General features: G+C 46.2%; 2 protein-coding genes across 4 annotated transcripts in view; one reads left to right on the top strand and one right to left on the bottom strand.

Annotated features, from left to right (window-relative positions):
• Nucleotides 1-24385, bottom strand: part of LOC148673874 (dedicator of cytokinesis protein 2-like) — a 260919-nt gene that overhangs the window by 75007 nt on the left and 161527 nt on the right. The gene's annotated exons all lie outside the window — the stretch shown is intronic.
• Nucleotides 2602-24385, top strand: part of LOC148673875 (uncharacterized) — an 88031-nt gene continuing 66247 nt past the window's right edge. The window contains exon 1 of one of the 2 annotated variants that reach the window (XM_088630802.1): nucleotides 2602-3043. The gene's annotated coding sequence lies outside the window, so the exon portion shown is untranslated. The remainder of the gene's footprint in view (nucleotides 3044-24385) is intronic. The other variant, XM_088630804.1, reaches the window with a different exon arrangement.

The following is a 24385-nucleotide window of genomic DNA, read 5'->3' as shown; positions in this document are numbered from 1 at the left end:
TTATGTGCCACACATGAACTGTAATTAACCTCTTCACTCTGGAATATGTCCTGATAGAGGTGCATTTGGCATAATTAATTTCCAACATTGCAGCAGAAGCTTCAGTGCCTTCTGCAATATTGTCTGCATTCCTCCTATACAGCTTCATTACATAGCAAGCACCTGTCCAGCAATACCTCTTGTTAGAACAGAAACATGACATCACACACATTGCATCACATTACACTAAAACTCCATTAGAGAAAGCAACTTTAACACGTTCCTAAGAAAACTTCAATTACATTATTATTATTATTATTTTGCAATCAAATGTAGTGTACAATGTATCAAAACCACATATTAACAATGAGTTCTAAAAAATAGCTAGTCTCTCACTTTCTGCTCAGATCACATCAGAAAACCAGATCTGCTGTTCATCCAGCCTGTTCATTAAGTCTGATTGGTTAGAGGATAAATAAAACAGCTGATCTATATTAGAGAATGTCTAACTGCAACTAGATATCACCATTTGGCCTAACAAAGGTGTAATGATATATATCTCTTTCAGTTTTAAGGAATACTTGATCCCCTATCTATCATCCTGTTTCACATTCTCCTACAGTATATGGAATAATATGGTGACCCTTCATGTACATAAAACTAAAATACAACATAACTGTTTTTATATGTTAAATGTATGTTTATATGTCCCTCAACCCCCCAAAACCACCATACAGTCCCACTTCTTAAATGTGGCCCTGATGCCCCTCCCTCTGAACACGATGACAGTCCCACAGTCATACTGTTGTCTTTTGGCGGTTATGGAGTGATAGTCATGGGTTTAGGGGTTGAGGTAGTGACTCTAATAGTTTTGGGGGTTGAGGGAGTGACCCTGGTGGTTTTTGTGATGCCTCAGAGGACGGGGGTATCCGGGTTGTGTTTAGGAAGAAGAAGAAAATGTGTCGTGTTTGGATGGAAAGTAGTGATTGTTGGTTCTTATTGAGTTGGTAGAAGTATTAGTATTCATTTTTATGTAATTTATTCTTTCCCTTATACATTTAATCTGTCAAACATTACATTTAATCTTTTTTATTTGCTATTGTGCAGCTCGTCTGTGTCTTATGTATATTCGCTGAGGCAAGACTTCAATTTTGTCATGCTGATGGAACAGTTTACCACTAGAGTGCGCTGTTCCCTTCTGTGTCGGCACGAGATGGAGCAAAAGGCATTGAGATTCCTAACTGACCCGCTGGCTCCAGTGCAAATTCACTCCACTTTCCCAAGTCCAAAAACACTGCAGCCCATTTTTAATCAAATCTTCGACCCTTTTGCCAGTCACAAATCATAAAGCCTGACCTTAATCCGTAACATCTTAGATTCTTGGTCTACCCAATTCTTCCCTGACTGTAATTCATGACTGGCAGGGGGGCCCGTGCACATTTAAGCTTGAAATATGCTTTTGTGAAAATAAATAAGCCTTCCACCTTTTATGTTTTATGATTCTACCTTCTCGTGCTGGATTTGCACACTTGCCAGGTTTGACAGATGTAAAACCATGATGATTTCAAAGCAACAATGTTAAAGAACATGTCAATTACAGTATTTCTGTAATTGAAATTTGAAATATAACTCTCCTGTGCTGGAGATTTTACTGTAAATCTTAAGTCTTAAATGCTAGACAGGTCTGGGTTTACACGTGTCAGTTTTCCAAAATATCCAGCTTTTCCAACAATGATGACTAATGCAAACGTCTCCCTTTAGACATAGTTTCAAATAGCAAAATGAATGGAAGGCAAACTACCAGCTAGTACATACAAGCAAACACAGTGACATCTGTTATTATGTATTCTGACGTTACAAATGCCTGTTAAATGTGTTGTGGATCATGGCCTATTTCAGGTTTATCTACATGTTTTAAAAAGAGAAGCAGGAGGAAAGCTAGCTTGCCCTTATGCAGCGCGTCTCTCTCAGAAGTTTGTGACCTCACTCTTCGTCACTCTTCATCACCCCACCTCAGCCTGCCTCTCTCCTCCCTCTGCATCGCTCTGATGTCCCTGAGGGGGGCGCACCAGTGGCCGGTCAGAGCCCCACACTGACACAGGCACAGCTGCTTCGTGGCTAATGACAGCAGCCGTGTCCTGTCCACTGAACTGTCCAAACAGTTTTCAAAATCCATTCCATGAATACATCACAAAAAAATCAAATTTTTCTTTTGCACGTGTTAGAACAGAAGGCAGGAGTGCCACAGACTCCGCACACCCCTGAAGTCAGTCGAGCCGAGGACGAGCCACTGGAACAGAAAAGTGCAGCCTCTTCCTTCCCACAGCCTGCTCTCACCTTCACACCTCTCCTGTCCTCTCCCTCTCCCACCCCACCCCCTCTTTCATCACCTATTCCAAGCCTCCTCTCCTGCTTCTCTCTCTCACTCCGCGCTCCCCTCACCTTCCCTCGCTCTCCTCTCCTGCAGCCGTGCGTCCTCTGTTTTTTAATTAAACTGAAACACAGGAGGCCCCTCCCCCTGTACCCTCAGCGATGATGACACACCGGCTCCTGCTGCCAAAGAGCATCTCTGGAAAAGAGAGAGAGGGAGAGGGAGAGAAGGAAGGAGACAGAGAGAGGAGGGAGGGAGGGAGGGAAGTAGCAGCCTGTGCTTTCATTTTCTCCGCACAGCCGAGAGCAGGCTGAACTGCAAGGAGAGGCAGGACCGCAGCCCTCTCTCTCTGTCACGCACGCTGAGCCGGGGGGACAGCAGGAAGCGCGATGGGCTTCCCCCAAGCCAGAGGGTGTGCAGGCGGAGAGTAGAGTGAGCAGCGCCAGGGGAAGAGAGAGGGAGAGCCCAGCGAGAGAGAGAGAGGAGATAGAGTAATCACTGAAACTGCCCTGACCCTGCTGACAGCCTGCACTGGGACCTGACGATCTTACCACAAATACCTGCACTTCCCAAGCTAATCGAAGGCACACAGCAGGGGAGCAGAGGAGGGAAGGAGAGAGGAGAAAGGCTCACACACAAGGAGGCAGAAGAGGAGGATTCAGTTGGAGTGAGAGAATGCGAATTGAGGTGAAGGTGAGTGGGGGCTTTTCTCTCTCTCGGTAGTTTGCTACCTGTGCTGTTGCCGTGAGCTGGGGCTCCGGGGCTCAGCAGCCACGCTGCTGGCAGGGTGCTGGCAGGCAGGCTGTGCCAGGGGTGGCAGGATGGGGGGCCGGGAGAGGTCCTGCCCGAGTCACGAGCCTTGCAGGATGTTGGGAAACTCCAGTCATCCCCCCATCCTGCCACTCTGCTCTTCCCACGCTGCCTCTCGCTTAACACAGAGAGTCTGATTGAGACACCAAACTAATTTCACCAGCCCACTCACTCCTGCTCAGGTCATTACTCACGGAGGTGTATCCGCTGTAGGCGGGCATGTCTCTCTCCGCGGGAGCGCCGAGCAGCTGTCTGAGGAGCCTGACTGTGTCTGTGTGTGCCTGCCTGCCCAGAGGCTCGCTCGCACCCAGACCCTCTCCGTGAGATGCATGGCTGGGGAGAGGAGCCTGTGCACGTGTCTGTGTCTCTGTCGGTACGTGGGCATCGGACTGAGCCTGCGAGCCTCAGACGGCTGGAATGAGGACAGGAGTCTACCAGCAAAGACAGGAGGTGACAGCAATAACTTGGTCTGAGACTTTTTAACTCAGCACTTGCCTTTGTGTCTGGTTGAGTGCGGCTCCAGGGTGCGGAGACAGTGCAGATGATGCCGGGGGCTCGATTCTGACCGTCTCTGCACAGCTGCCCCTGGCCGTGGGTGTTGCTGGAGGGGACCTCAGGATTGCAGTGAGGGCTCCTCGTTACAGGCTATGAGGCTTGATTTGCTGTCGGCATGTGAGCCTTTTAAAAGGTGGTTTCTGGATAGCACTGGAGAGACTGCCATTACAAGGTGGATAAGAAGATCAGCAGTAACTATTATCTTTATCTGAGGCATGAATGAACTGTTACTGTTATGAAGATGCACAGAAGGAAAAAGGCTCAAGTTTTATTTTTTTTTAAAAGCTTCAGAAGGACTCAAACTGCTTCAGTTTTAGGTTTGTTGTAAAGTTGATTTATCCACTTGTACTGTCACTAAACACTGCTATGTTAAGCAAAGACAGTAGATGTTGCATTGAGGTAATTGCACTGCTTTCATGACAGAGGGAAATGATGATACAGTATGAATAGATTGCATGATTGATTAATTGATTGAATGACTGATCAGACAGATCAGCGCAGCCTCACTGGCCTGTGGCAATGTCTTTGTGGTGTCAGCTTGGATGCAATGCCGAGACACACTGCTCTAGACTCCAAACTGGGAGACCGTGGTTTCAAATTCTAGGTGGGAAACAGCTGCTCAACCCTTAAGCAAGGTACTTCACTCAGACTTCACCCAGAAAAGTGCTCTGTAGTATAAATGAGTACACATGTAGTCACTTTGGATAAGAGCATCAGCCAAATAAATTAATAATAATAACCGGCAGATCATTCTTCTACTGCAAACAGAAGTCAGCGCAGGAGGCAGGAGCATGTTATGTGCACTGTTCATGAACTGAATCTGTAACAGCACACAGCTCCTGCCAGTCCCTGGATGTGTAATTCATTTCTTCTCACAGAGATAGCACTGTCTAATTGGAAGGATTATATTAGATTTATACACAGTGCATTTGGAAAAAAATCCAATTATGTATAGTACCATCTGTATATAGCAAGGGAAGTCAAATGGAATTGGAGTTTAACGTTTAGTGAGTGCTATAAACCATAAAAAGAGAATGATCCACAGAGAGAGAGACAGAGCTCTCGGAGCTGGTTTTGTCCTGGAAGACAGCGAGTCAGAGGGAGAGGGAGAGAGTGCAAGGGGCAAGGACAGACAGAGTGGGAGAGTTGTGTACCCCAGAGGAAGGGAGATGAGGGTGAAAGACCCCTATTGCAAAAAAAGAAAATAAGAATATAAGAAAGAGAATGACTCTGTTTAAACTCTGGAAGCTTCGCTCTCAGCTTCTGGAGTGAGAACACAGCGCCCAGTGAGCACTAGGGGTCAGATCAGGCTTTGGTTTAAAGAGTCCTGACCCACATTGTTCACAAAGTTTTCCTTGCAATGCATCTGATTCCTTCCCCTTGTCTGTAAAACACCAAACCTGCACCTCTCAGCACTGGGACAGACCAAGCTCAGAGTCGTCACCACAAGCTGCACCCAAGACATTCCCCCCAATATGGGGAAGTCATGCTCTCCCCACAGGCAGTCAAACCCGGGACCCATGAGGCTGCTATGGCAGTGTGCCACCATGTTGCAGAATATCAGCCAGAACTATACAGTATGTGCTGCTCTCTGTCAGATCTGTCACACTACATTCCCATAACCTATTCATGAATCCCTTTGCGGAGAACAGATGAGCATCCCATCACAAAGCAGCGTGATCCATGTCTGGTTTTACAAGCTGTGAGCTCTTATACAGTACCTACTGTATGTCGGCTTATGTAGTTCAGGTTTATCGTCTTATTTTAGGGAAATTTTTATGCAAACATGAAGCTAAAATAATATGAAACATCTATGCTTTTCTGGTTTATGGGTGTGTACTAGAACACTGTACAGTGTACACCTGTAATGGGTCCAAGATGCTGGGCAAAGACTTTAATTTGTTGCTGTGCTTCTTCCTGAAAGGCTACTGGTTTCTAGCGCTGACTGTTCACGCATCACAGAGGCTACTGGTGTGCAGAATTTCACTGAGATGAGAATATCACTTGATGAGCTGCTGTGATTGCTGAGCTCACTGTGCGCTTCTTTGCCCCTTCTCATTTCATTCTGCTTCGCCAAATCTGGATAAGCTAATGTTCCTAATAGCCTTTGATTGGTAGCTCTGACTATAAGAAACTTGCTTTTGCAGAAATACCGCATTGTTGTAAGTTGGTGTTTAAGAACGCAGGAGGGGTTACAAACAAGAAACATTCAGTCCATCAGGCCTACTTGGTAGATTTCCAGATGTTTCTTGGAAGCAGCCAGGGTATCAGCTTCAACAGAATGGTGGATAACTTGTTTCATCCACCCACAACCGTTTGTGTAAAGACGTGTTGCCTGTTCATGATTTTAAAAGCACTTCCACAAGGTTTACAGTAGCAGTTTTATGACTCCAGGTTTGTGTTTGTTGTGTCAGAGATACTGAGTGGTAAGAATATGAGGAGTGAGATTCAAACCAGTGGATCCACAAGAAAAGTAGCTTCTTACACAGCGGTTTAGACTGCTTGCCCATCCTGACGTACTGTATGTATTTCAAGTAGGTAGCTGCGTCAGCATGCACAGGCTGTAAAGGAACAAGTTACGGTTTATTCCAGCTGAAAAGAGAAGAAAAGAAACACAACGTTTCAGCTGTGACACCCAAAGAAGTCTCCACGGCTGAAATGTTGTGTTTCTTTTCTTCTCTTTTCAGCTGGAAAAAAACTTTACTTGTTGCTTTGCAGCCTGTATGTATTTTCGTCAGGTACAGTAGCTATTAAATAACCACAGGGGTGAGACCAGACAGGGTGCAAGATAAGTAAAACTGATCAGGCTCTGCTCATCACCATCGACAGGTCAGTGTGGCCTCTCCGCCTCCCTGCCAGTGCCCATCCTGCACACTGTGCTCATATTGATTCTAACAGGAAAATTAGCCAGAGAGCAGGCGCGACTTCAGCCATCATGTGAACGAAGGCAGAGAGGCCTTCAGGACACAGAGATGCAGGCTGGGAGCTCCGTCTCTGACGATACTGTGCAGATCTGTCTTGAGAAGCTCTGCTCCTACTGGGAAAGCCATGCTGTCTGAGGAGCCTTCTGGAGCTGGGTCACACTGCATGAGTGTCCACTCTCTGGGAAGGCTGCGGATCTGCCTGTGCCAGAGGCCTCTTTTAATCATCAGCTGCTGGAGAGTTTGTCTTCAATTAAGCAGTGAATTAGCATGGATTGACGAAGTGCACTCCCAGGTGGACAGCTGGACAGCAGCTCACCTGAGGCTGTGGAGGGGTCTGAGCAGGCACTGCTGCAACACAAAGTCTGCTGTCAGTTCCTCTCAGTCTCTCTTTCTCTCCCAAAATCTCAGCCCTTTCTCTCTTATTCTGTCTCTCACTCACACCACTGGCATTTCTGCTCATTCCTTCTTTCTCACTCAAATTCAGTCTGAAATCTCTCCCCTGTCCTCAGCCTGGTCCTCATACCCTGGTTCTGTTTGCAGACCTGCCTGATGCAGTTAGCATCCCGCTGACAATCTTCTCTGACAGCCCTTTACATAATAAGTTAATCTCTCCTCTACTCCTGTGTCTTTCTGTATTTCCAGCAGCCCAGAATGGGTAGAGATGAAAAATAAAACACAGTCAGTATGATCATAATTAAAACCTTCCTAGGTATTGAGAATACACAGCACTCAACGATCACGAAAGTGCGCACTTAAAGGTACGATGAACAAGGACATGAGTCAACATGATTCACGTACTCCACCAGCTCAGGACAGAGCTCGACTGTCGTGGGAGAGCACAGAGCCTGCTGCCCGGGACAGAGCTTGACTGCTGTCCGAGAGCTCAGAGCCTGCTGACCGGGACAGAGCCCAGCTGTCATGAGAGAGCACAGAGCCTGCTGCCAAATACTTATTCTGGGAGAGCTTCCCTTCTCCCTGCAAGAACAGTACAACTAGGGAAATGTTACCCAAGGAGTGTTTTAAGAGAGCCCTGCCAGAAATGTCCCAAATGTACTGTCTACACTACAGTCAAGACATGCAGAAGTCTCACCCAGCCTTCCCTTCCCACATGTAGTATGTAGTCTACCATAGTGTACTGTAGTGTACTGTAGGATTCATGTAGTGTACTGTAGCATACCACAGTTAACTATAGAACTTCTGGTGTTCTGTCTTTCATGCTAGGCATGGTGTTGTGTGCACATTCTCTCTGTATTGGAGCTGCTCGTTTAAAAACACTATGCCTTGGCCTCCTGCCAGTTCAATCCCACAGACGCCAGCCTCCTCCCCAAGTGCCGCTTGTCTGAGTCACCGGCCACACACAGCCCAAAGGTCTGCAGACTCCCGCCAGTTGCCCTCTACACTGACAGCTCATGAGCTCAGCCCAGGCTTTCATTGTACAGAAACACAATGCCGGACCACTGGAACAGCTTTCATTGTACCGCACACAGGCATCAGAAACACAACGCCAGACCACCAGAACCAACAGCAAGTGTTGCCTTTCTTAATCTCCTGTTTAGCTGGGGGTGGCACGGTGATGCAGTGGTCAGCATTCCTGCTTCGCAATGCTGGGGCCCTGGGTTCAATTCTATTGGTGATATCTGTGTCTTCTCATGGGTTTCCTCCAGGTGCTCCAGTTTCCTCCACTGTCCCAAGACATGGCAGTAGGTTAATTGTCTCCTGGGAAAATTAGCCCAGGTGTGAGCGAGCTTGGAATCCCTTCCAAAAATTAGTGTAATATCGTATAAACATCTAACCTTTTCACAACAATTTGATTTACCAATTGGATGACAGATGGATGTTTTCTTGCTTAAAAAATCCAAGTGGAGCTACATCCGTGTCCAGCACTGGGCTGGGAGTTGAACTTGTGAGGAGACAGGTGGTCAGCGTGAGGCTGTGAGAGTCCCTCTGCACGCCTGACATCAGCCCTCGCTCTGCAGTCGGGCAGCACTGCTCTCAGACCCCAGACCCCCCAGCCAGCCTCCTCCAGCTCCTCAGAGCCCCCGCACTCAGCGTCCTGTTAACCTCCAGGTGACAGTCCACTCAGCAGGACTGTCAGCTAATGAGACCCTTTTCAGGTCTGTTACACAGATCTGAAACAGATTGCAGTGTGCCAATTGAAAGTTACTTGAACAGTGTCTGAGGCATTTGTTTTTTTGCTGAAGTGGTGAAATCTCACCTGCCAGGAGACAATGGGGTCTCAAGCTAAGATTCTGCACTGCCACCAAGGTGACTGAAAGTCTCCTACCCTCCGTCCTGCCCCAGGGTGACTGACCGTCTCCTGCCCCACCTCTGTCTCCTGCCCCAGGTTGACTGACCATCTCCTGCCCCGCCTCTGTCTCCTGCTCCACCTCTTTCTCTTACCCCTCCTCTGTCTTCTGCCCCAGGTTGACTGACCGTCTCCTGCCCTACCTCTGTCCCCTGCCCCAGAGTGACTGACTATCTCCTGCCTCATCTTTCTCTCTTGCCCCGCCTCTGTCTCCTGCCCCAGAGTGACTGACCGCATCCTGTCCCACCTCTGTCTCCTGCCCCTCCTCTGTCTTCTGCCCCAGGTTGACTGACCGTCTCCTGGCCCGCCTCTGTCTCCTGCCCCAGAGTGACTGACTGTCTCCTGTCCCACCTCTCTCTCCAGCCCCACCTCTCTCTCCAGCCCCAGGGTAACGGCCCACATGAAAACTTGTAGGAAGTTTCATGGTGTCTGAGAAATTGCTGGACTGAATACAAAGTGAATTAATTTAACATTTTATCCAGGCAAAATGCTGAATGACTAATGAGATTAATAATAGATGGGTTAGGAATGACAGTGGTATTGATGTCAAGGTGCAGGCCTGACTGCTCCCAGTCACAGTGGTGGAAGAAGCGAACTGAGCAGCACAGACACCTCAGTGGCAGCAGTACAAATGACACTATTTAACGTTCCTGTGTTTGAAGAGCTTCCAGAAGTCCGCGCAGTGAGGTCTCTGAATCCAGAGGCGCTGAGACCATCGGCACACTGCTGGAGCCAGCAGCAGCTGCACACTGGGATTGAACCTTGGATCTGCTCTTGAGGGAAATTTCCAGTGAAAACTTATTGCTGTTAATTTGTGCAGCTTTTTTCTCTCTTGGTCTTACCGTGCTTGCAAGAAGCATTTTCTTTGATTTCCCATGATTACACACGGTGCTTTCCCACACATCTTCACGGTTTACCATGATTGCTCTGCTCATTACTACACAGACGAACTGTTGCCATGGCAATGTCACAGAGAACGAACAGGGAATAGATTGTTTTACATGTTAGAGTCCCGTATTCCCTGACCATTCTCTTGATCCTAAATAATGACATTAGGATCACTTCTGTAACCTCAGACGAGTGCCAGATCAGCGTTAATTTCTCTCCGGCTCTGCTTCATAAGAACAGTTAAAACTGAGAGAAGCTCATTTCGCCTAATCAGCCCATTCGGTAGTTAGTAGTTAATTGATCCCCTGATCTCATCCAGCTGTTTTGTGAACGGGCAAGCAGCTTGTTCCTCAAACGTTTGTGTAAAGAAGTGCTACCTGTTTCAATCCCTTTCTTTTGTTAGGGCCACAACCTTGGCTCTCTGTGTCCACTTGTACTATTAAGTTGTTTAAACATCCTTACAAAAATATGACAAAAATCGTAATTTAATTATATATGAAAAGACTCATCCACACACATGACAAGACCACAGCACATACACACACTTGTTTCTCCACAACTGCTATTTGAGTTACCTAAATACACAGTGTACACCTTTTACTGTTTGTTGTACCTTGCATTATTATTTCATTTTTAGTGAGTCTCTCTGTAAGTTAGGTGGGTTAAACAAATGCAGGTTTATAACTATTTTTTTTTTGAAAAAATAATTTTTGGAAAAAGAATCCAAAAGTCAATGGATGGCTGTCCTCCCCTCACAACACAACTGTTGTTCTGCCATTAGAAATCAACATAGTAAAAGCATTGTCATAACACAAATACATCAAAACTACAGCTCATAACCAAAATCCTGACATACTGTGCAAAATGATAAAACCAGGTAGTGCCGACATCTGTTAAATTAGTACACAGTCTCATCACACTGGGTAGCCCTGCATTACTCCACGCCGTCTGCTCAGACTGCAGGCAGTATTTTTTAACTAAATATCATCATAACCACATATTCCTCGACAAAAAATAGAATCATTATGTACAGTATCTATCAGGCTAACTTATTTAAACCAATGGATGGGAACAGTACAAAAATTGAGGGGGAGACAAATCGACTTGTCCTACCTTCAGAAGACAAAACTCATCCAGGCAGATACACCAGTTGTGAAGGCTTGTGATTGCCATCACTGATACACAGCACCACCTAGTGGCACACAAGTGCTAGTCCTCCACGCTATCGTGAAAATAGTGCAAGGCAACTCTATAGTGAAAAGCCAAGGGCTGCAGAGGCCCAGAGGGAAGGTCCAGCTGGGATCTGGCCCCATGACTGATCGGTCCTGGGTATTGAGCTGGACTGAAGGGAAAACAGGGGGTCAGAGGCTGTGAGTACAGTTGCAAGGGAATCTCTTATTTACCCCTTCTTGTTTACTGTGCCTGTCTCTCATCATTTGTGAGAGCTCCAATCATTATTATAAAATAAACACATGGAATCAATCCGCAGATCGAATTAGTCGCTGACACTCCATTTAAGTAATGTCATGCAATACCAGGGAGATCAATAGAGCACAATCAAATCGCACAGAGTGTGGAGTACAGTGTCGCCCACCCAGAAACGAGAGCTGTGTCAAGAGAGGTTGTCCTAAGACTCTGATAACAATCTTACAAATGAGAGGAGGTTGGTCAGTCCATCTGGCCCTTTTCGGTTGCTAGAAGCTAATAGCTGCCCAGCCCGTTCTTGACAGAAGTCTTTGAAGTGTTCTTGCTGAGCTGAGAACAGCTCTGCGAGAGCTCAGAGCTGAAAAGGCAGGGCAGTCCAGGGGTCTGGGTGCCCCCAGAAACACAGCAGGGGGCCACTCTAGATAAGCAATAAATAACACAGCCAAGACCAGCCTGTAATACAGCTGACTGCTGTCTGTCATGCTCTATAAGGTCTGGGAAAATGGAATCCAAATGAAGATTTAATTCATCTTTCTTTTTAAATTAAGATTAATAGAAACAGAAGATGTGTTAACAAGTACGGTCAAAATTTGGTCAAAATTTGCCAAAATCAAGGAAAGCTATCATCCAGCAGCAGGGATGCTCATTAATTGCAACCAACATCTAAAATACATTATTTTAATGTTTTCCAGACAATATTAAAAACAAATCCCAAACAAACCTAATTTTCCTGACGTATTGTAGAGTAGAAATTGTTCATATTGCAGAGAAGAGCAACATGAAATCACATCACTGTAAGTAAAGTAGTAAATTTGCATCGTATGGAGTGGTGTTGACTTGTACATGAAGGTTAGACACTTGGAGGTTAGAGAGCAGGCTAAAGAATACAGACGCATGAGAAGGGATCCAAGCAAGAGGAGCCCATTCGGCCCAATGAACCCCTCTGGTTTGTTACTGATCTGAAGATTGGTATCACATTCAACAACACGGATGGGTAGCTTGTTCCCGACTTCCACAACTCTTAGTGTAAAGAAGTTCCTCCTGTTCCCACTTTTACATGTCCTTCCATATAGTGTAGTTTTAACTTGTGTCCTCTGCTTAATGTTTCAGTCGTAACGCTTCTTATCATAGATAATTGTGCTCTGATAGATCTGCACGTGATCTCTGTAAAGCAGGAAGGTTCCCCGAGGATCAGGGCTCAGCTCACACTGTTCTGTGTTACTGGACTTTGGCTTCCTTGTGTTTCTTTCAGTTTTCTGTCTGTACGAGGCTCTTTCGAGAATTCATTCTTCTGTCACAAGGTTCAGAGACACCTTAACAAGCATGGAATTCGCTGCTTAAAATTAAATGAAAATAATTTTAATCTGAGTTATTTTCTTAACCATAACCATTGTGGCAATTATTTTAATGAATTAGCAGCTCAGCTCAACAGACAAACTGGAAATATTCTCTCCCGTTTCCTTGTGAATTTTAAATGCAGAGATTCGGTCAAGATGGTCATTTCTTTGAAGTAACAACCTGAAAACCGTAATTTCATGTGTTGTGATTCTAAATTTTATTTTAATTATTACTGTGAAATATGACTCCCCCTCCTCCCTCTCTCTGCTTGTGTACACCAGGCCCTGGGAGTGATTTATTCATTTCCATCTAATAAATGCAGCACAGAAACAAGCCATAAAGGAGTTACAATTACTTTTCCTGCGAAATGTATTGCCACATTAAAAGCAGAAGTCCCATTAAGCTGCCAGTGTAAATCTTCCTGGTGCAGGCGGTGCTGACCAGCCCCAGCACCGGGCTCTGTGAAGACCACTGCAGAGCAGCTCCTGCCCACACCGGCCAGGACTGGTGACACAGACACTGCGCTGCCAGGATTCAAGGCTGCAACACCTCCGGCAGCAGAGCCTGGCAGGAGCTGTCTCACTCTGACCACCACTGCTCTGACTTGCCCAGACTACAGTCTGCTGCTCCTGTACCATCCTGCTTGACCAGCCCATTAGCACCCTCCACAGATTAGCCCCTCCCTTCTCCCTCTCGCTTTGCTAAAGATGCTTAAGTCATTCAACTAAGCTCTTTCATTCCTATACAAAAGCTTAATCTTAGTCTCAGTAGAGAAGGAAACAAGACATGCCTGCTCTAGAAATCTGGGTGAGACTCTGGGTTCGGCACAGCTTGTGTACTGTTGCAGGAGGGTAGAGCTGACAAGATACACACAGCAAAGTGAGGCCTGATCTTCCAGCAGTCCAGTAGCCTGAGGCTCAGCAAACTGTGCTTGTGTGCTCTGGGAGAGAGCCTTTATTCCAACGTGCTCCACAAGGACACTGACAGTCAACCCAGCAGGGTGAACTACAGGGCTTGAGAACATATAGTAGCAGCTTGTTGTCTCTGAGGTTTGAGGGTCTTTGGGTTCAGAAATCGTGTACTGAGGCTTGTGGGGATCTGGTACAGAAAAGGAGAATTCTCATCTCTACCCACTGGCCCACACTGCCTCCCTCTCTCTGGGCTCTACCCACTGGCCCACACTGCCTCCCTCTCTCAGCTCTACCCACTGGCCCACACTGCCTCCCTCTCTCTGGGCTCTACCCACTGGCCCACACTGCCTCCCTCTCTCTGGGCTCTACCCACTGGCCCACACTGCCTCCCTCTCTCTGGGCTCTACCCACTGGCCCACACTGCCTCCCTCTCTCTGGGCTCTACCCACTGGCCCACACTGCCTCCCTCTCTCTCTCAGTCCATGATTTCTAAGTCAATGGTAATGCTCCTCATTGAGAGTTGTTGGTATTTCAGGGCGGCTGGGTGCAGATCTGTCCCCAGGCTTGCACAAGGCTGTGCTATTTAAAGCTTTGACGGTGAGTGTGTGTGTCAGAGCCACATATCTGCTGTGATTCACACACAATAAGACAAAGTCAGAGAGCAGCACACAGCCCCAGGGGGCTTCACAGACACACCATATACAGACAGCAACAACCACAACATAAAGAAGAAAGAGAAGCTTAAAGCAGAACCAAAATCATCCATATTAAAATGAGCAGCTTTAACATTACATCAAGGTGTGCAACAGAAGAAGGAGCAGAGAGTGGATCAGACACAGAGTCTGATAACTTCATCATGTGCATCCCTCTAGGCTTGACGTGGATGATCATTCCGTGGTACATTTACACTGATAGGCTGATAAGAGTTCAAGAAGCAGCTTGTTAAGCATGCTTATCATGAGAGATTTTAATGTTTCACATACAGTATAGTTTGATAAAAACTATAAGGGACGTCAGCAGCAGAGGTTGTTTAAGGCAGCAGTGTGAAGCAGGGCCAAGGACTCTGGAATAGGAAACACAGTCACAGTGTTGAAGCTGATACTCTGACTCTTTCAAGGAACTGCTGTATGAGATCTGGGATGAATTACCTAGTAACAAGGAAAAGCTTCTTCTTCTTGCTTCTTCTTGTTTGTGACCTTTATGTTTTTATGAAATGGTAGACATGGCTATTGACTGTTTCCTCACTCATCTTTCCAGAACACCTGCTAGAGGGACTGTTTGTATTGATCTTGTGAAGGGATGGGCAATCATCTTTCTGGAGGGATGGTGTGTGCAGGTTTTCATCAAATCAAATCATTATTGGCTAAGTGGGACCAATTTAACAACTTCTCTCAAGTATTCGGGAGCTTGCGCTGGATATAGACCTAGAAAACCCGCAGACACACTTGTGCTCTAGGGCCAGGACTGGAAGGTTCTGATCCAGTGTTTTCAGACAGTCTAGACAGGGTGGAGAATACAGAAGTGAGAGAATCATTAGGGAACTGTGATCAAAATCCAACATTGCTTTGAACTGTACTTTGAAACATCCAAAACAAAGTTTGCAGGAAATGTGCTGAATTTTAATATACATTTTCAGGAAATACACCATGAGGGAGTGACAGGTTAAGAAACACAACAGGTCAGAAATCAGAAGTGAATGGATTGCAACATTTTAAAGTGATTTTATTTGCTCAGAACAGACTCATCCAATGAGAAAGCAAATCAAAGAAATTGCTGTCTCAAATGTTTTAATGCATTACATAAGAAGAATGTAAGCTGAAAGAAAGCACTTCACTAAATCATTTGAAAAGTACAGGAATTCCAGAAGTCATGGAAATTTCAACCCAGTGGACTTCTTCAGAATCAACAGTAAAAGACACGAGCCAGAGCTCACAGGTAGAAACAATGGGGTAGTACAATCTGAGGAGAACGGGAAACACAGCTCCCTCATTAGAAGTATAACTCAGGTCTCTCTTCCAGCACTGGAATGGACACCTGGTAATTCCAGTCTGTTTTTTTAAAGTGAGGAAAGAACATCTATCCAGTGAGCTTGAGGGACAGAGAGAGGCATACATGGCACCTCTGATAGGGAATTATCATACTGGCTGCATCGCAAACTCACTTTGAATAGAACCGAAATATTGTCTATTATTTGTATAAAATAACGTGTTTAGGACTTTAAGACGTGTTTATTTATTGCTGTGTACAGATGTCTAATTTCCAAACAGCTGTTATCAGCAGTCACTGCTTTGCCAGCGCATCAGTTGGACTTGCCGATAAAGCAGGTTTGCATTTTAATTCATACTGGAATTTGAGATCAAATGGGCCCAAAATGGATCTTCCGGGAACAGGCCATTCTGCCCAGAGCAGTAGGGACGAGTCAGCATGGGTACTGTACCATAATCCCACTTTTCCTGAGGTCCGTGAAGAAGCAGCACACCAGTCCTCTCTGCTGGATGCTTCTCTAGGAGACAGAAGGCTGATGTACGTGATGGACAGTATGTGGAGGACATGCCTACGGGTGACTGTGACTGTGGTTCGTCCCTCACAGCAATAGCACTCATGGCTAATGAGTGTCTCAGAAAGCTCCAGGGAATTATGGGCAGGGCTGAAAGCAGAGCACCCTGCTGAGGGCGAGAGCAGTGCATGCAGTTTCTTTCTGGAACCAAACTGGGAGGCAACAGTTGTTTGGCTGCCTTTCAAGAACATTATCAGTTTAATAATTTCCTGTCATGAAGAGCTGTTGGACACAGATATTATTATCACTATGATCATAGCTGGCAAGCAGCCAGACTGAAAAGCTATCCTCTCCAAACGTCTGTACCAAGAAACCCATCTATTTCTGTTAATTTCTGTTTAACAAGATAATCGTTACAATACTGACAAGATTTTCTGCTTAGTTTTGGCACATATCGGAGCGGGGTGAAGCGATGTGTGCTGTACAAGGGTGGGGCTGGCAGGAGAGGACTGCAGTAATGTGGCTTAAGAGTATGAAAGATACTGGGCTCAAAGCTTTGGGGATACTGTATGGTGGGGACTAACTAATGTCAGGCCTTCCACTGGACTGATTAAAAGGGTCAAGGCTGCAGATCAGTGTAAAGGTGCACAGGAGTGACTACAGATTAATGACAGCTGAGGCTCTTTGAACTTAGCTACTGTCATCTCTCCTAAACTTTCATTCTAAATATTTATTTTATTGTTTCGCTGGTCAAGTGCAGATTTACCATTCATGTTCCAAACAACTGCCTGTGCAGCAGAAGTTGACTTTACACACAACAAGAAGAAGAATTAAAGGTCTGTTCTGGTGGTCTGGCACTTAGGAATTGTAAAAAAATTCTGGACTAAAAAACATTTCCTTTCTATATTCACAGAAACTATTTGCTTTTAAATTACAACATTAGACTGAAATGTTTTTTTAATATATATATATACTGTAAATAACTGTAAACGTACTGCATAATATACAGCATTAATTATATTGACAGCTCTTATCTATTACCCTCACAGCTTATCAATGATCAAACAGTAGTTCCGATCACTCTCTTCACACACAGATCTGATCAATCATTTCCTCACACACAGCTCTGATCACTGACTCTCCTCACACACAGCTCCGATCACTCTCTTCACACACAGCTCTGATCACTGAATCTCTTCACACACAGCTCTGATCACTCACTCTCCTCACACACAGCTCTGATCACTCACTCTTCTCACACACAGCTCTGATCACTCACTCTCCTCACACACAGCTCTGATCACTCACTCTCCTCACACACACAGCTCTGATCACTCACTCTCCTCACACACAGCTCTGATCACTGACTCTCCTCACACACAGCTCTGATCACTGAATCTCTTCACACACAGCTCTGATCACTCACTCTCCTCACACACAGCTCTGATCACTCACTCTCCTCACACACAGCTCTGATCACTGACTCTCCTCACACACAGCTCTGATCACTCACTCTCCTCACACACAGCTCTGATCACTGAATCTCCTCACACACAGCTCTGATCACTCACTCTCCTCCCAGAGAGCTCTGATCACTGACTCTCCTCACACACAGCTCTGATCACTGAATCTCTTCACACACAGCTCTGATCACTCACTCTCCTCACACACAGCTCTGATCACTGACTCTCTTCACACACAGCTCTGATCACTCACTCTCCTCACACACAGCTCTGATCACTCACTCTCCTCACACACAGCTCCGATCACTGAATCTCCTCACACACACAACTCTAATGTCTCAATCTCCTCACACACAGCTCTGATCACTCACTCTCCTCACACACAGCTCTGATCACTCACTCTCCTCACACACAGCTCTGATCACTCACTCTCCTCACACACAGCTCTGATCACTCACTCTCCTCACACACAGCTCTGATCACTCACTCTCCTCACACACACAGCTCTGATCACTGACTCTCCTCACACACACAGCTCTGATCACTCACTCTCCTCCCACAGAGCTCTGATCACTGAATCTCTTCACACACAGCTCTGATCACTCACTCTCCTCACACACACAACTCTAATGTCTCACTCTCCTCACACACAGCTCTGATCACTGACTCTCCTCACACACAGCTCTGATCACTCACTCTCCTCACACACAGCTCTGATCACTGACTCTCCTCACACACAGCTCTGATCACTGAATCTCTTCACACACAGCTCTGATCACTCACTCTCCTCACACACACAACTCTAATGTCTCACTCTCCTCACACACAGCTCTGATCACTCACTCTCCTCACACACAGCTCTGATCACTCACTCTCCTCACACACAGCTCCGATCACTGAATCTCCTCACACACACAACTCTAATGTCTCAATCTCCTCACACACAGCTCTGATCACTCACTCTCCTCACACACAGCTCTGATCACTCACTCTCCTCACACACAGCTCTGATCACTCACTCTCCTCACACACAGCTCTGATCACTGACTCTCCTCACACACAGCTCTGATCACTGAATCTCTTCACACACAGCTCTGATCACTGACTCTCCTCACACACACAACTCTAATGTCTCACTCTCCTCACACACAGCTCTGATCACTCACTCTCCTCACACACAGCTCTGATCACTCACTCTCCTCACACACAGCTCTGATCACTCACTCTCCTCACACACAGCTCTGATCACTCACTCTCCTCACACACAGCTCTGATCACTGAATCTCTTCACACACAGCTCTGATCACTGACTCTCCTCACACACACAACTCTAATGTCTCACTCTCCTCACACACAGCTCTGATCACTCACTCTCCTCACACACAGCTCTGATCACTCACTCTCCTCACACACAGCTCTGATCACTCACTCTCCTCACACACAGCTCTGATCACTGACTCTCTTCACACACAGCTCTGATCACTGACTCTCCTCACACACAGCTCTGATCACTCACTCTCCTCACACACAGCTCTGATCACTGAATCTCCTCACACACAGCTCTGATCACTCACTCTCCTCCCAGAGAGCTCTGAACACTCACTCTCCTCACACACAGCTCTGATCACTCACTCTCCTCCCACAGAGCTCTGATCACTGAATCTCTTCACACACAGCTCTGATCACTGACTCTCCTCACACACAGCTCTGATCACTCACTCTCCTCACACACAGCTCTGATCACTGACTCTCCTCACACACAGCTCTGATCACTGAATCTCTTCACACACAGCTCTGATCACTGACTCTCCTCACACACACAACTCTAATGTCTCACTCTCCTCACACACAGCTCTGATCACTCACTCTCCTCACACACAGCTCTGATCACTCACTCTCCTCACACACAGCTCCGATCACTGAATCTCCTCACACACACAACTCTAATGTCTCAATCTCCTCACACACAGCTCTGATCACTCACTCTCCTCACACACAGCTCTGATCACTCACTCTCCTCACACACAGCTCTGATCACTCACTCTCCTCACACACACAGCTCTGATCACTGACTCTCCTCACACACACAGCTCTGAACACTCACTCTCCTCACACACAGCTCTGATCACTCACTCTCCTCCCACAGAGCTCTGATCACTGAATCTCTTCACACACAGCTCTGATCACTGACTCTCCTCACACACACAACTCTAATGTCTCACTCTCCTCACACACAGCTCTGATCACTGACTCTCCTCACACACAGCTCTGATCACTGAATCTCTTCACACACAGCTCTGATCACTGACTCTCCTCACACACACAACTCTAATGTCTCACTCTCCTCACACACAGCTCTGATCACTCACTCTCCTCACACACAGCTCTGATCACTCACTCTCCTCACACACAGCTCTGATCACTCACTGTCCTCACACACAGCTCTGATCACTGAATCTCTTCACACACAGCTCTGATCACTGACTCTCCTCACACACACAACTCTAATGTCTCACTCTCCTCACACACAGCTCTGATCACTCACTCTCCTCACACACAGCTCTGATCACTCACTCTCCTCACACACAGCTCTGATCACTCACTCTCCTCACACACAGCTCTGATCACTGACTCTCTTCACACACAGCTCTGATCACTCACTCTCCTCCCAGAGAGCTCTGATCACTCACTCTCCTCACACACAGCTCTGATCACTCACTCTCCTCACACACAGCTCTGATCACTGACTCTCCTCACACACAGCATTGATCACTTACTCTCCTCACACACAGCTCTGATCACTCACTCTCCTCACACACAGCTCTGATCACTGACTCTCCTCACACACACAGCTCTGATCACTCATTCTCCTCACACACAGCTCTGATCACTCACTCTCCTCACACACAGCTCTGATCACTGACTCTCCTCACACACAGCTCTGATCACTCACTCTCCTCACACACAGCTTTGATCACTGAATCTCTTCACACACAGTTCTGATCACTGAATCTCCTCACACACAGCTTTGATCACTCACTTTCCTCAGCGAGAGTTAAGATCATGTCTGTACACAATTCTGCACTGATTCTGCTCATTACACAGCGATCATGTCTGCGCACAATTCTGCACTGTTTCTGACTGTGTCTCACACTGTGATCATTTCTGCACTCTTGCGGAGAGCATATCTCTGCAGATCAACTCCTACAAAGTACCTCATCAGTCTCACATCATTCAGAGCCTCTAGGCTACACCTGAGGCCCAGAGGCCTTCACTTCCTCAGGAAGCATTTCTTCTGCACTCCACAGCATTTATTCTTGGGTGGTGTTTTACTACCATTTAAAACAACAGTCTGAATTATCTGTGGACATTTAGTGCAAAACACTGTCCCTTAAACAAAGGAGCAGTTCTAAAACAGAGCTAAGAAAATATGGACAAAACATCTAACACAACGCTATAATATCAGTCTGGTCTTGTGTTTATAGAACACGTAGTACAGGTGATTGTATTGATGTGGACCAGAGTAGGCAATGACATGCTGTCACAGATACTAAGGGAGATACATACGTATAAAACATCTTAGTGTTTACAGTATGTCCTCATTCAGAGCCTGGAAAAGAGATTAAAAGGGCAAACAGCATAAGGTATTGTTTTTGAAAATGTTATTATTTAGGTCAAGAGATGAATTTGGCAAGATCTGATTTTAGAAAAGTGGTTGATTGGGATCACCATATTACAAAAACGTCACTGTTGTTCTAGGTCCAACATGATGAACAGAAGAGTCAAAGGGAGAATGTGATGCACATACTGTACAGTATACTGTATACAATCTTGAAAATACTGACTTTGTCAACTTAGAGGCCAACCTCTGGACAAGTTAGTCCAAACAAGGAAATCAAAAATTTTCTAAATCAAGGATGGAGAACAATGGGCACAACTTTGCACAAAGAATCTCATGTCCGGAACCACTGGCCCAGCTGTAAAGTCAATCAGGTTCCCTGAACCCCACCAGGAAAAGCTGAAGGAGACGCTTAGATCAATTATCTATTTGCAAACAAATGAGTAAGATGCCCTTCTCTTACTTTCAATAATATAACAGTATTTATTTTTCAAAGAAAACTGATTCCACTTTCAAATGGAGATGCTGCTGCCTGCAGGAATGCAGTAGTCAGGTCAGACTGTCTGTTTGCACAAGACACAGCTATATGTTGGCAGAGAACTAAGAGGACAATGGAGAGAGACAGTGAGAGGACATTCCCCAGGCTGGTCCAGGGAGGAGGGGGCACAGCGAGAACCATGTTAATATTGCCAAAATCCCACTCCACAGTCCGCCCTGGACCCCTGTCCAGAGCCCCCTCTCTGAGGGAAAGACAGGAGCATTGCAAGGGCTTGGCAGGATCTCAGCTCCTAGAGCTGCATCGCGCACGGGAATGAAAAAAGTGAACCTATAACTAACAGCACCTTAACTGCTCCAGTGAGCACTTCCAGCAGAGTAATCCAGTTTCATGAGTGGGATCGGTGCAAGAATGATTAGCACTGTGATCTGGAGCTATGTGCCATGTGTCAATGCTGGTGTTAATAGTTAATAAAATAGACATGTAGTTTTCAGATGGCACCAAATTAGGAGGATTAGCTAAATCTATAGAAGCAGCAAAATAAATGACAAAAATCAAGACTGGGCAAACAGCTATCAGATGATGTTTAACGTACTTGTGCAGGGATGTACAGGTAGGCAGTTAAAAGAAACTATGGGTCAGACGTGCGCCCACTGGAGCTCTGCAGAGCGACCTAGCACAGCCCTGGCCAGTCGGTCACACCCCCACTCATCTGTCCGTCTGTGCCAGTTGCCATGGAAACCTGTTCTGACAGGAAACTTTAATCACCTGAGGAGAATTTACATCCACATCCTCCTCCATCCTCCAGAATATTTAAGGTCTTTGGTCTAATGCATGTGATGAATCTCATCTCTCTGGCTATGCATTCCCTGCTTAGAGACCTCTCGGACTTTCATCCCCACTTTGTCCCAACCTCGACTTCGTGATTCCCAATGCTCTGCCTCTAGTTAGAAACTCGGCTTCGTTCTGGGCCTCAGATTGTTTCTGGGCCTTGTTTTGGATTTCCTTCGTGCTCTGCTACAGCACCGAGTCTTCAATGGCTTCAACCATCACTAGTTTTGTGTCACGATTGTAGTCCCTCCTCCTTAAGGGTACTTTCACTTCGGACCTGATTTCGTGCACCTGCCCCTTGTTCCAGCCTCCTTCCAGCCCCCCTTAAAAGCCAGACGCCCACTCAGTTCGGGGCTCTGCATTGGATTCTGCATCATGCGAGCAAGGGACCTGGATGTGCCTGGTTTTAAGTTTCTGTTCCTGTTCCTGTTCCCCCTCCCGGTTCTGACCCGGTTCCGATTTTTAATCGTCAGTCTCGGCTGGACTGCCCAGCTTTGGACCTTTTGCTTTCGTCCTGGATTTTCGCATTAGACTCTGTTCTGGATCGTTTGCCTCGGCCGCACCTCCCCCGACCACCAGCACTTCGTGGACACACCTCCCTGTTTCCATCCCCGTCTCCCGCATGCCTCTTTTCCCTCGTGTATTCTCACTCGACCCCGGATTGTGTCGTCCGCTCAGGGTCCGGAAAGAACGCTTTCGTTACATTTTGGACAGCAATCCTGTACTGTGTTTTAATGATAGAACAGATACTGCTGCACTAGAATCAGTCCAGAGAAGAGCAAACCACTGACCTACTCTGACAAATGAAGGAACTAAACTCTTTGGTCTTGAATGGAGAAGACTAAGGGGACCTGATCCAAGTATTCGAAATCCTCAAAGATACTGACACAGTCAGCCTGGCAGACTTCTTCAGAATGAGCAGTAAAACACAACCCAGAAGCGGGAGAATGAGAAACACAGCTGCCTCATTAGAAGTAAAACATGTTCCCAACCCAGTAATGGGCACTCGGTAATTCCAGTGTGTTTTCTGAAGTGAGAAAAGAACATCCATCCAGAGAATGAGCCTTAAAAAGGCACACATACTGAGCACCTCTGATGGGGAAATACTGCAGTGTCTTATGCACATTGTAAATTTACTGACATTTTTAAACAGAAAAGCCCCAAACTGAGAGACTGTGTGGGAATGGGGTGGGACTATCCTAGCGAATCTGCTGCTATGTGATCAACAGGTGTAAAATGAGTGTTGTGCTCAAGCCTGAGAGCATGGTAAAACTGAAAAGGGCTTTTGGATCTGAATCTGTAATATTGTTTAATGAGGGTGAACCACTGCTCTAATTTCATCAATCAGTGTTAAGTACAACCCATGGTGCTGTCACCCAGGACACCGTTGTAAATGAGATGTTTCGGCCTGCAATTAGTTTTTTTTCTTGCTGTTTCTGTCTCCTGGCTATAAATGTATAAATGAGACAGGAAATCGCCCTTTCCTTAGGAATGAATAATGGGGTTGTTTCCATAGCATCGTCTTGAGGTGCAGAGGCTGGGACACTGTGTCTGAGGCCAGAGGGAGAAGGAAAGGAGGCTCCTTATTTCCACCCAGTTCCCTTCTGAGCTCTGGGCTATGTCTCACCCTCAGTCAGATACCCTCAGGCACATTCGACTACAGGGTAGTGGGTGGGAAGAGAGTGGACTTTAATTTCTGAAAATGAGGCTTAATAATACAAAGCACTGCTGCTTGTGTACCTTATCTGCGAGGGACTGAGAGTGTGATCACTTATATGTGAGAGAACATTCAACTTCTCATTAATTTCTTTTCAGTTTCATACAGCTGCATGTGGCCTACCTTCTTTACACAACCCTCAGACAACCCTCACAACACAACCCTAAGACAGCTCTCACACAACTCTCAGACAGCTCTCACATAGCCCTCACTCAACCCTCACACAACCTTCACACAACCTTCAGACAACCCTCAC

The sequence above is a fragment of the Lepisosteus platostomus genome, chromosome 4, assembly GCF_059453375.1.
Source record: "Lepisosteus platostomus isolate fLepPlt1 chromosome 4, fLepPlt1.hap1, whole genome shotgun sequence".
NCBI classification, from domain to species: domain Eukaryota; kingdom Metazoa; phylum Chordata; class Actinopteri; order Semionotiformes; family Lepisosteidae; genus Lepisosteus; species Lepisosteus platostomus.
Note: the sequence above shows the minus strand (reverse complement) of the source record. Positions and strands in the feature narration are given on the sequence as shown.